Raw genomic sequence first — 13866 nt, 5'->3', positions numbered from 1 at the left:
GAAACTTACTATATTTCAAGAGCTGAATGTAAATTTTTGAAGTTTCTTGTGGAAGAGGTGAAGCAAATTGTGTGTAAACTGTGATTCCCATCTCAGTCACTAAAATGTTCAGTCGCATAGTTTGATTATTTTCTATTGTCTATTTCATTTATCAGAAAAGGGAGTGTTTTGAGAGAACATCAGAAGCCACTAGTACTCCTTTTCGAAAAAATAAAAAGTGAAATAGGACATGATTCTTGCAATTACAGCTGAGTAAGCAAAAAATCCTGGAAGATTATTATTTTCATTTCAAAAGTGTTTTTATGAAATTTTGTAATATAAACACAGATTCACAAACATTTTAAATAGATATTTAAATTATTTTCATATTCTTCCTAATCTGAGCTCAGTTTCCATCACATAGCCAGGGTCCCAAGTGTAGAATGTTGGGAGATGCATAGAGCTATGATGACTGATTAAGAACACTGGAAATGTTGTAAAGCTGACTAAATGAAGTACTGCACATTTTTAGATTTAATTTAATAAGCTCTGTCTCTGCAGGTAAAAGGAATAAAACACCATGAATATATTAAAAAATACATAGGTCCAGGCTCAGCTATTCAGTAGCTTCCTGTCCTTTTCATCCCTTTTCAATGTTTCCTTTTTGTTGTATTCACTTTGGAGGGAAATTGCAGGTCTTAAGGAGGTGTGCAGTTCAAAGAGGATAAGAGTTTTATGCACTGTATTAGCTACTTGCTGCATATTTAATTATCTAGAAATTAGCTACCTACTGTGACTTGATGATACCAGAAGTGGACTGCTAGAGTTTTATCTTTAGTGTCTTAATAGGACAACTGTGCTGTACATGCATACGTACATTCGTTTAACATTGCTGTTAAAAGAGATTATTTGTTAGAGCAGACTTTAAATCCTTTTGTGAGCATGAGAGGAAACAGTGAAAACTGAGCTGTTGATGTACACCAGTTGTTGTCCAACAGTTATCTTTTTGTGTAATGCTTGGCACAGTTTAAAATTTATGGCCTACAGCCCCAATTTTTTTTCTTAATAATTGTTTAACCTTCAAAATTTAACTAAATATCTCTGGAAAAACATATAGACCACTTCCTAGCTACTTCTGATGTTAGCACTCTCATTCGCATATATATTTTAATGTCCTTACCACTTATGTACTCTACAAAATGTAAGTTATAACATACCATTTATTTTTTTCAATCAATGGATTCTGAGGTGTTTACGCTTTATGCTTACCTCTCCTTCTTGTTAGCTTTTCTCTACATTATCATATATAATGGGAAGTCCCATATATTTATTAAAGATATAAAGCAAAGCAATGATACCCCCTCTATGGACAGACATGTCCAATAGGTGTTGTCTGTGGCTCTCTACTCAGTGGCCCCTTAGACGTGAGCAGTGTTGGATTTCATTGTCATGGTGGTCTGCTCCTTATGGCTTTTTCTCCTATGTCTTCTTTTGCCTCTTGCCTCCCATATGATTAGCAGCATGTCTGTCATGTGGCAGGTTCATGTCTGGTTATGCAATGGCATATATCACATAGATATAATGACATCATGTCGTATTGTGCAATTTCTGTGCATCCAGTCACATAAGCATATACAACATCTGTATATCCATCATGTGAGGGACAGAGCAACCTGATTTTTGGTGTTATGAAGTTGGTCTTCTGGTCAAGTAAAAGGTCAGGAAATATTTCCTGACCTATATCTAACAAATATTAGCATAAGAGGCTGTGTGGCTTCCTGAGCCATATGAAGCTCTGCGTATGAGGAATTTTGCAGATGAATCTAACATGGATGATGGGGAAAACATCCGAAGACATGAAAATGGCTGAGCGAATAATCCAGGTCATGACTGCATAGTTCAGTAGTGTATATCAAAGAAATCATACACCTTGAATTGAAATTTGAACCTTCTTATTTCATCCATGTGTAGTTAAATCCAGAGCTGCTACTTTTTTTTTTTAATGCCACCTTCCTATCAATGTGCATTCACAAACACTTTCAGGCATAGTCTAGCTAGTCATAAATCATCTGATTTATGATCTGTAATTTTATGGACTGATACAAAACTAGGTCACTTTTCAATATGTATAATATTGTGGGCAAAACTGAAAGAATAGAGTTTGAGAGAGATGCCACGTTATGATACTAACTGCTCAGAACCCACAAGGTAGATTCTTACCACAGAAAAATAAGATAAAAAAGGAACATGGAAATCTGTGTTCTGCTCCATCTGCATCTGACTTTGGGCTGGTAGCTTTAACTAGAAATTTAAAACAGAATGAAAACTAGAAACTACTTATGACCAATTCTTTGAATTTGTGTCATTGCTGCATCTCAATACACTAAAGGTAGCTACAAACATTAATGACCTGAGCTTTTCTGAGGTAGAAAAGCACTCTTACCTGAAGTTGCTTTTAAGTGTCCTTGTATTCGTCTGATGGGACCAGATCTACTGCAGTACTTGAAAAATGCCATGTTTAGTTCTGTCCTCAGATATATGACTTCAAGGCCCAAGGGGTTGGGAAGGATTAATGCCAATTTAAATGAATCCATAAATATATGGAAGAGATACAAAAGAATAAGCAAGACGCTTTGAGACACTATCTAGACGTATTAAATACATGTGCCAGAGTGCTCTGCTTGGATTTCAAAAACATTGCTATCACTTGTTCCTTGCTTGTTCCTACAGGCTATTTTGCACATAATCCCGTTTTATGCACCTGGCCATGAGATTTGTTATATTTTTCTCAAAAGGTGAAAATGCTGGCTAGGAAACCAGCAAACAGAATTCAGAACACTACCAACAACCCCAGACAAAATATTTGAGGCAGAAGTGCGCACACAGTTCAGAATTGGAAACCATAAACCCCTAGTATTTAGTCTACAGACACGAGTAAATACAAGCCTATCTGGAAAAAGATGGAAGCATTGTAACAGACTACTGCTTTGCAAGGGGTAGTGGTGTTTAGAGGTTGTAAAAAGGGGAATACTTTGACAAAAGAAAAATTCTGCTGAGCTGCAACTGATCAATATTACAGCTAAAAAGGAATAGATTATCTGCATAGGGAAAAAACTTATTTATTTCAGATTAGGCACTTCTACATCAGAAAGAGTGAAATAGTTACCAAGCAGGTGACAAGGGAGCAAGAAGGTAAAATTCATCGTATATAGTGGCAATTTTACCTGTATTATTAAAGTATCTGAACTACATGTGTAAGTTAATAAACTGGAGAAAAAGTGACAGCTTGTAATAATGACTTGGTAAAAGACCTGGAATTGTCAAGAGGCTGTTTTTATTACATTTTAGGAGATGCGAAGTACTTCAGAGGTCAGGGTCAAAGCAAGGCTCCAACCCTACCCACGATTCATGTAACTAGGGGGTTCCCCTTTCCCTGGGGAAAAGTGAAATTCCATAATTGAGTTTTTTGAATAACGAGCAGATGACATGTAGTAAGTATATATTTTAACCTGTTCTAAAAAAAAAACCCCAACAACCAAAACCAACCACCAAATCATCTTCAAAACAAAATTATGGTGGAATTCTTTCCATATATATAAAGCCAAATAATTAAAGAAATGTGAAAAAGGAAGATTTTTTGCTACTAAGAAAGAAGAAATTCTAGGAGACATGCTTTTTCAATGCTTTTATTAAAAAAAAAAATCCTCAGATTACTTTTTGGGTTGCCTTCGGCATCTAGGATATCTTCTGGGAAAATATATTTTTTTTCTATAATAGAGAACATATTGGACATTTAATCTGAGGGGAAGAAACAAATGGAGGATAATGACCAGAGATTCTGAACAGCACTGGGAAGAGCTAGAAATTTAGACCATATAAAGCACAAACAGGGAAATAGGGAAAATAGTAAATAGGGAAATAGTTAGTAGGAAAAGTAGAGGAAAAATTAATAAGCAAAATAAAAAATAAAACAAAATGTACAAATATATCTCAAGATTTTTAAGTCCATCTCTGGAATACCTGCTTTAGCAGTATATGGGTACAACACATCCATGGATTGGTAAATACAGGGAAATTTTTTTTTATTTTTTTTTTTTATTATGGAAGATACATAGGCCATAAAATGTAACTTTCAGTAAGGATTTTGAGAAACTGAAGGAATTTCTATTAGAAAGGTCAAGTCCTGAAATACTTTTATAAGAAGCAAATATTCAGGTTGTCTGCTGATTCTTCCAAGCAGGATATTGGCACAGATATTGTGTCTGGTATTTTGCAGTAATAACATCAAAGAGAAGCCTCTGCTTTGGTAATTAAAATGTGAACAAAAGCTGAAAAGAAACACTTTCAAAATGAGAAATGGATTTCAGCCATGATCCATGAGAATGTATAAATATATATATTTTTAAAAGGATACTAAGAATTGCTGAAGCTGACTGTTATTGGTCTTTCTACTAGTAGCTTGGTGAAAAGATCTTCCAGAGTGTGAAGTTTTGCACAAATCGTAGAGACCACTCTTTGCAACATTTTAGATGCTCATGGAGCAAAGACAGGAGCTTGATTACAGACCTGTCATTCAGTACAGTGCAGTCCAGCAGCAACTGAGCATGAAACACTGCAGGTTGTAGTTAAGTCATTAGATCCTGGGACTTTATATATTTATATATAAATATAAATATATATTTATATATAAATATAAATATATATTTATATTCCTTTTCAAAGTTACCCCATATGTCGCTGTTACTACAAACTAGGATTTTAAACAAAGACAGTAGACTTGTGACTCTGTGTCACTGCAGAAAAACATATTTTCATAACAGTGCATGAAGGTTATTTGAATTACAAAAAGAAAAAAAAAAAAGATTGACCTATTTATATGAACCTCAGGTGCACAAGGGAATAGAACAAGCTGTGAAAGCCCGTTGCACAGGCCAACAGTGCAAGCTATAGATGACAGAGCCTAAAATGGTGGTTAGTAAACCAAATAATACCTCTTACTCAGCAATTGTAAAACTCCTTGCTTCCGAAGGAGCAGTGACTTATCTTAAATTTGTGAAAAACATTTCTTGCCAGCTTGCTAGAGACCTTTTCACTTTCATTCAGAGTACAGAAGAAGCACTCTGAAATGAGATCTCATAAAAGACAAGATACATTTTTTTGCTTTATCCCATTCACAAGCAGAGAATCACAGAGGTGTAAAAAGAAATCCAGCAACCTGCAAGGAAGGAGAGTCATGCATAGTTTTCAGCTGTTGTCCTGTACTGTCATATACTGAATTAGCAAAATGACAGATTGCCAATAAAACTGAAATAATCACTTTCTAGGACAGCATGAGCAATATGAGGAAAGATGTAATCCATTTGTTGGGCTGTGTCTTCTGCTGGTAATGGAAAGTGTGTAGCTAGCTGACTCCTAATTAAAAAAAAAACAAACCAAAACTAGCTAGTTACATTTTATGACAATATTGTATAATACACCTTAATTTAATGTCTGTGCTGGGCATGCCCAGTTAGCTAAGAATATATTATATAAACCTGAGTCCTTTGAAAGGCTGATGGAAAGCAGACAAGAAAAGTAACGCTCAAAATGTAGGATTTTAATCACCACTTTCTTAATCTGAAAAAATTACTCTCATACTCCTATATTGCTATGGTCTTTTCCATTTAGTAATAGAGGAATGAAAAAATTATTTTGACACTTCAGTTTGAGATTTCATGCAGTAAAATACTGAAGGTCTTGTGTAAAAAAGTAAAAACTGACAGTAGGCTTCTGTGGGATTCAGTAATCTGCATAATTCATGCAAAAAATAAAGTGACAGGGATCTTCAGCATGCACTAATGAAGGTGAAAGATGCAGGTCTGCTTGTCATTGTACAGGTAAAAGCTAAGTTGAGTCATGAGAAGAAGTTGACAGTGGCTTAGAAAAAGACATTGAAGATCAGTCACCTGAGAATGACTAATTACTACCATATTTTATCTTAATAATAATAATGAGCTACATATCTGTATAACATTGAAATATTTGTCAGGTATGTTTGTTAATATAGAAGAAAGAAGATACAAAATCAGTAGTATTTATTGATTGTATATCACAATGAAATGTATCAGTGGTTCACCAAAGGAAGAGAGGGGATGAAATTTCTCTCTGACCGAGTAAAAAGTTGTTAACTGGTCAGTCAAGCGGAGGATATAAAACACATATCTAAGGAAGCAGAAAAGTACTTATTTTATTCAAAAAGCACAGTCAGCTGATTTCCTGTGTAGGTAGCAAATATAGTAATTTTCCAGGAGAAAGACTGAATCTGCCTGCGTGCTTTGGGAGACTTGAAGGGGGAGCATGGCTATAGGAATGTAACATTTCACCAAAAGGTAATGATTTTTGATGGAGGCCGTAAAGCAGAGGTTCTCTCCGAGTGTGCTGTCTGGGGCGTAAAGTAAGGAAAAGATTGTGAATGCCCTACTGCCATCTTCCCTGTGAGAGCATAGCAGCTATATCTGGTTTTCAGAGGGGGAGAAAGAACATTCTGGTTTAACCTTAGCTGAACAGACCAAGTCTATCTTTTGAACATATTTATAAGTAGTAGAGATGAAGAGAGAGAAAAAAAAAAAGTTAGTTTAAAAGCTGGGGGGAAACATGCATTTTACTTTAACTTGGGTGCCATTACAGTGATTTTTAAATGTGTTGGTAACTGCTTACCACAAAGATATTATGAACATAAGGATAGGACGAATCTAAACTGCTGTGTGGTGCGGTTGACATGCTGGAGGGAAGGGATGCCATCCAGAGGGACCTTGACAGGCTCGAGAGGAGGGCCCATGTGAACCTCATGAAGTTCAACAAGGCCAAGTGTAAGGTCCTGCACATGGGTCAGGGCAATCCCAAATACAAATACAGGCTGGGCAGAAAATGGATTGAGAGCAGGCATGAGGAGAAGGACTTGGGAGTGCTGGTGGATGAAAAGCTGGACATGAGACGGCAATGTGCGCTTGTAGCCCAGAAAGCCAGCCGTACCCTGGGCTGCATCAAAAGAAGCATGGCCAGCAGGTCGAGGGAGGTGATTCTGCCCCTCTACTCCGCTCTGGTGAGACCCCACCTGGAGTAGTGTGTCCAGCTTTGGGGCCCCCAACGTAAGAAGGACATGGACTTGTTGGAGCGAGTCCAGAGGAGGGCCACGAAGATGATCAGAGGGCTGGAGCACCTCCCATACGAGGACAGGCTGAGAGAGTTGGGGTTGTTTAGCCTAGAGAAGAGAAGGCTCCGGGAAGACCTTATAGCAGCCTTCCAGTACCTGAAGGGGGCCTACAAGAAAGCTGGAAAGGGACTTTTTACCAGGGCCTGTAGTGATAGGACAAGGGGTAATGGCTTTAAAGTTAAAGAGGGTAGATTTAGACTGATATAAGGAAGAAATTCTTCACTATGGGGGTGGTGGGGCACTGGAACAGGTTGCCCAGAGAAGCTGTGGATGCCTCACCCCTGGAAGTGTTCAAAGCCAGGTTGGATGGGGCTTTGAGCAACCTGGTCTAGTGGAAGGTGTTCCTGCCCATGGTAGGGGTGTTGGATGATCTTTAAGGTCCCTTCCAACCCAAACCATTCTACGATTCTATGATTCTATAAACCTTATCTCTCCAACACAGTGTTTGGGGCATCCAGAAGATAATAGAACAAGTCTCCATTTCATCGGCATAGGTCAGGCACCATAAAGATCAGAAGAGCCAGAAAGGCTTTCCAATTACTCATGGTAGCCTGCAACACACTGTATGTAACACTACTGGGATGCACGTGTCACTGCTGAGGATTCTCAGGGAACATGTCATTTTTGCAAAATAAATAGGATTTTTGTCTATTATCCTATGAACTGGTTTATCCATCACACCAGTCACGTGCAATGTTATGGGTTTGGTTTTGGTCTGTTTGTTCTAGAAATTTAAGTTAGGGAAAGTGAAAATACAAGTACTAAAGCAGAAGTCATTTCTGGAGAGTTGGCATCACCTGGGTAAAAAGAGGCTTAATGATCTGGTAGTAATAGACAGTCTCTCTGGTAAGCACTGAAGTTTTCAAGTAAGTATATGAACTACAGTGGTCCCCATGGAGTGTGATTCAACTAAGTATAAGTGAGTGAGTGGTAGGGCAGATAGATTTTCATAGTCAGTGTAGGTCCTTATCTGAATTGTGAAAATTGCACGTATTTAAAAAAAAAAAAAAAATCCTTATTTTAATAACAGTGTAGTTATTACAAAATAACAATTCGTTAAATTGCTACAATACCTTTTCTGGTTACCAAAACCAATCAATGAGTTGATTTACTCAATGTGTCAGTAATGTTTGTAGAAATTACTGTCCTAAGGGGAAGAGAAATATGCTGTATAAGACATTGTTTGAAATCACTGTTTTACGACAGTTTCAATGTTTTAGTCCCCTAACGTGCCATACAGAAAGCTTCATTAACTCATTTTTGTTTCTTCTTGATTGGCTGTCAAAAGCAGACATTTGTATCTCATTGAAGGCCACTTAGGATTCCTCTAGGATGAAACAGGCTTTAAATACACTAGTTGTGAGATGAATTGTGAAGTATGACATAGTACTTTACATATTTATATTTTATAAATCAAACAACCACAGCATGGCAAAATACTTGAGAGTGAAAACCTTTACAAATAAGCATTTATCATCTTACGTGAAATCATTACCACTCAATTTGGGAGGTCGGTTTGGATGAGTAGACTTATCTTTGTATGAATATGTGGAAGTTTTCTGATCTTCTGCAAGTCCAGTGCAGGTTTTGAGAATGAGAAATACCTAAAGAGCTGGTTCTCTTTTTGAGAGTTCCAGGAGGTAGTTTGTGCAACAGCTTCTTGAGCTGCAGGTCAGGAGAGCTGAAATCAAATTCTGGCCCTTTGTTCTTGATCCCATCTAAGCCTTTGAGCTCCAACATGAGTACAACAGTCACTCTCTGCGAAGACTAATACAATCACCTCTTTGGTTATATGGGCAATTGAAAAGTGAAAGGGTAGAGAAAGGTGCAGGTGGACTGAATTTTAAAAAATGTATCTGTTTGTGATCACTCTTTAAATACTCTTTGATTGCTTAAAAAGAGGACCTGAATTTGCAGTACAGATGAAAACCAGAAATATCACAGGGTTTGGGGTGTGAATGATGTAATACGTTCCTGCTCACCAGTGGACTTTGGTTCCTATGTGATTTTACTGTCAATTTACTTTACCTGCTTCAGGGAAATTGAGATTCCCTGAATCCATTTGTTTTTCTTCAAGAACATTTGTTGAAGAAATATGTTGTAAAATAGTTGATACTTGCTGCTTTTAAAATTTAGTGGAATTTTGGGCTTGCAAAAGCTAAAAAATCCCTTCGAAGTTATTTAGAGTCATACTATGAGAAAATGGATCCGTATTGTCTCTAAATGAACCAGAGTAATAAATCACCTACATTTTAGGTAACCACTTGTTTCCGTTTTTCTGCTGCTAATATGATACAAGCAGCTTTGATTGTTGGGACTACAGAACATTTTTGTTTCTGTATTTTATTAAAGGAGAATGAAATATTTTTGCTCCATGGGTTGAGGGAAGGGGTGAAGTGATGAAGGGTCAGACATAATCAGATAGTTTCCTAAACAGGAAGCTGGAGTAGTAACAAACAGAAAGTGGAAGGGAAACAGCCACTTTCACTCATCAGGGTAAAAAGGTCAAGTAAGGCCTGTTCAATAAGGAGATCTTATTGTGTAACAGAAGCATGGAACAAATTAGATGATGTTCCATCTGAGGGTTTTTTTGGCCTTTCTGAGATTTTCATCAGGTATGAACTTCTTATACAAGAAATTTACTTTGATGCCGACAAACCATTTGTTTGTTCTTTCAGCTGTGTATACTTCCTAGTGATTATCATGTTATCAGTAGTTAAAATATGCAGAGTTTAAGATCGGCTTGAGCACCTTAAATGTGTAGATAGTTTGTGAATTGAATAAGAAAACCAATTTTTGATCAATGTGTAGAAATCAAATTCAAGATAACGCTGTACTATCATGAATAAGTAATACTAAAAAAATACAATAAATTCATCTGGAAAATAACGGTGCGTTTCAGCAAGCTTCTATAGGATACAAAAGAGTAACATATATTAAACAAAAGCAGAGAATTACACACAGTGCTATTAAAATATAATTGTTATAAACAGAGGTTTTATAGAGGATAATCATCCACTCTCTGTAGGGGAGAGAAGAGTTCAATAGTATACATGACACAGTGCACCTGAATAATCAAGTTTCTTATTCTTTTCTACACAGAATAACTTCCCTTTGAACATAATATACAATTTAGAATAGCCACAAATTATAATTCAACAAATAAATTGCTGTGTGTTTTCTATAGATTGCAATCAGCCTGGAAAATTGAAATGAGGTGTAGCTTCCCTGCCCCCCCCTCCCCCCCTCCCCCCCCGGATGGCTTTCCTTCACCAAAAACACATCGGTTTGTGCTCTCATGGAGCTTCTAAGCTATTAAAGAAACTGGTGGTGTTTTGGATGCTTTCTTTTTGATCAAGTGTGGGCATTTCAAGGTTACATGCATGATAGATCAAATGCATGTTGCATGCTCTGTGCACGTGACTTACTGCAACATGAAGGCATCAACAAGACAGTCTTAGAAGTGAAATCTCAGAAGCTGAGGAAAGCACTTGCTGTGCCATGTAGTTTTTAAGTAACACTGTCAATTATTAATCCAATTTTGTATTCTCAGGATGCAGTTTTTAAAAATGACATAACCTTTTAGAGATGAACCTTTTGGGTTTTTAATCTATCACTTAAAGTCAAGAAGGACCAAGTAAATGTTGAAGATACAGGGTTGGGTTTAGTTCAAATCCTAGCTCTGGTATATTCTGTTGCTTGCCCCGATTGATTTTTTCAGATGACTTCTCTCTACCTTCAATTCTCTCTTTGTGAAATATAGTTGCTGTTGTTCATATTCTGTGAGGATCTGTCAAGATGTTTTATTCATTAATGCTTAGAAAGTCATGTATGCTACACTCTGAAGCATGTATTAAAATGGTATGTATGGGCATACAAATGAACAGTCCTACTATATACACTGCTTAGTATTATTTGTTTCACTATTTAGCTTTTTGGTCTTCGGAAGATTATGAAAACAACTTTTTATGTAGTAAATATATATTTTCTTTAATCTTTAAAAAGTTTGATGTGCTTCATGTTCACCACCATCAAGCTGTGCTGTAAATAATCGTACTGCTATATTATAAACCTCTTTCATTTGTGTTTTCTTTATATTAGTTATACTTCCGCAAAAATATTTGTTGTCTTTTGTGGGGTTGGTTATTTTTTCTTCCTAAACAGGACAGAAAAAATTAAAAACAAATTTTTGTTTTGTTGTAATGTATATTTTCTTGGTTTGCCTGTATTACAGTTACCATGCTGTGTCAGACTTTTTTTTCCTGAGAAGTTCAGGAATAGAGTTCAGGATAACAGTAATAGGGTATATATTAACATTGTAGTTGTAAAGCTTACAGTAGAATTTCACTCATGTCAGTATTTTCAGAAGGTGCATACTAAGTGTGTTAGATGCAGGGGACACAAACTCTTTCCTTTATAATGGAAGCTCTGCCAAAAACTTATATGGTAAATACTACGAACCTGCTTTTAATGAACAGCGTATTGAGGAGGTCCATGGAAGGACATTATACCACACAGAAAAGAAAGTTTAACTACCTCTGTATGTGGAACATGAAAAAATTCTACCTACATCTTCTTCCAATGCAAAACTGAATGGAGTATTCTCCATTTTTGTTCCCTCAACTGAAAAGATAGCAGAAAAATTCTCATTTAATGTATTATTATTTGTAGTGTATGCAAAAGACTATGGTATGAAGGTCAAATGAAGAAGAATGAAGTTGTAGTTGCCTTGTGATTTATAGATCTTTTAAAAGAATAATATTTTTACCTTTTTTTTCTCTCTTCATATTTTTACTTGTCTTTCCCCTGGTTGACTCTGGAAAAGACTGTTTGCAGTGTTTCAGCTTCTGAGCTGAGAAATCAGTTTGTGGAATGAGTGAGCACATGCTTTTGAACAGAGAAATGAGCAGAACCAAAAGCATTATCAGCAAAAATGGTCCATAGTGACCAAAGGAACGTCATGCTGTTTACCCAGGGCACTGCGTGCTCACATACCACCGTGCTTTGCAGCCATTCTGGACAGAAGAAGTACTGGATGTCCTAGAACATGTTATCTGCAGTGGCCATATGCAGAAAAAGGAGCCGTAGGAAATTTATAGGCTTTACAAGAAGCATTCACAGAACTGCAATTGTACTACAACCTTGAAGAAAATTTATCCCAAATCCTTGATTAAATTACTGAAATTTGCAGCACTGAGTGTGTATAATGTTTTTCAGTCTTTCTAGTATAAGAATAAGAAAACTCAAGTATCAGTTTTTCAGGATATTAGTGACTTGAGGAGTTCATTTCAGGTGAAACTGATGTATTCTGATTCCTTTTTTTTCCCTGCAATCTACATTTTCTTTTTCTGAAATGCCATTTTCAAATGTCTCCAGATCGTGTGATCACAAAGGTTTGTTTTGTCTTTCATATCATTGCTCTAAAATGCATTTGACAAAAGTGGAAAGAAAAGTGGTAAATTATTTGTTGAGCTTTTTTCAGCATCATTTTCACAAATGTTTCCCCTCTCTTCTCCTTTTCCTTTTTCCTGATCAACTTTAGCAAAACAAAAGGGAGCTAATGAACTCACAGAGATGAATTATAAATGACTGACATGCCGTTGACTTCATGATTTATGTGGATGCAAAAGAAATTAAGATTTTTTCACTAGCATCCAGTCCTCCCTGTGCTGCTTCTTCCTGATATTTGCCCCACCCTCTTTCTTTTCTCATCATAAGAAAAAATGGGGGTGGAAGGTGGGGTTACAGTTTAGCCTCTGATGATTCTTCTTCTTTCTTTTCTTTTTCCTTTTTTTTTCTGTTGTTGCAGGCTGTGTGAATGCTATACTTTTCAACTGTATGTTTCTAGCCTCTTTAATAAGCCTAAGCAGATTTTTGTGTCAGTTACATTGATAAAAATCTGTGACAATACCTTGCTTGTCCTTGGTGCTTGTCTAGATGTCTGTGTACCTGAAATCCAGAAAATCTTTTATCTTTTATTTTTAAGGTCTGATCACTGATTGCTCAGGAGAAAATTGCTTGTCGACTCCTGCAAGAAAGTTTGCTAGATCCCAAATTCAGTTTGCTTAGTGTCTACTTAACAATGGTCTGTTGCTGTTTATTGAGTTAAATGGTGTTACCAAAAAAAAAAAAAAAAAGAAAAAAAAGAAAAAAAAGGAAGGAAAAAAGCAGCAAAACAAAAAACCTCGCATCATTGACTTTTAGGTCAATTTAGTAACAAAATAAATGCACAAATTCAGAGAAAAAAATCCGTAATGACAAAAATACTCAGTAGTTTACTGAAATATACGTACTGAAGAAGGTGGGAATATAAGAAAGTGATTTGAGATCAGAAACATTTTCTATCAGTTTGTCCCATTCCCCACATTAATTTTATTTTCCTCTGAGCTCCGAAGTGCCTGTGCAAAGATAAAAAGCACATCTGCTTCCTTGAGAGGATTCTGTTTCAAGCAATGTCATTACCCACCCAGGCTCTCAAAGTGACATGCAAGACTTTCCCTACCCTTCTCCCTCCTCTATGAAATATTTCATGACGGAAGAGAAGTGTTAGGCTCCTCCGAGTGATTTCTGCTCAGCCAAACTAATTCCATTATCCGTTAGTCATGTTTACATCAGGCTAACAGCGAATAACTCATGTGGAACTCTGTAACCATCTTTAATCTTGTTCTTCATCCAAGCCAGTGCTCCAGGAGCCC

General features: G+C 36.5%; 1 protein-coding gene across 1 annotated transcript in view; it reads left to right on the top strand.

Annotated features, from left to right (window-relative positions):
- CDH12 (cadherin 12) overlaps window positions 1-13866 on the top strand; it is a 630395-nt gene that overhangs the window by 410384 nt on the left and 206145 nt on the right. The gene's annotated exons all lie outside the window — the stretch shown is intronic.

This window comes from Aptenodytes patagonicus, chromosome 2 (assembly GCF_965638725.1).
Source record: "Aptenodytes patagonicus chromosome 2, bAptPat1.pri.cur, whole genome shotgun sequence".
In the NCBI taxonomy this organism is placed as follows: Eukaryota; Metazoa; Chordata; class Aves; order Sphenisciformes; family Spheniscidae; genus Aptenodytes; species Aptenodytes patagonicus.
This window is presented reverse-complemented; position numbering and strand designations above follow the sequence as displayed.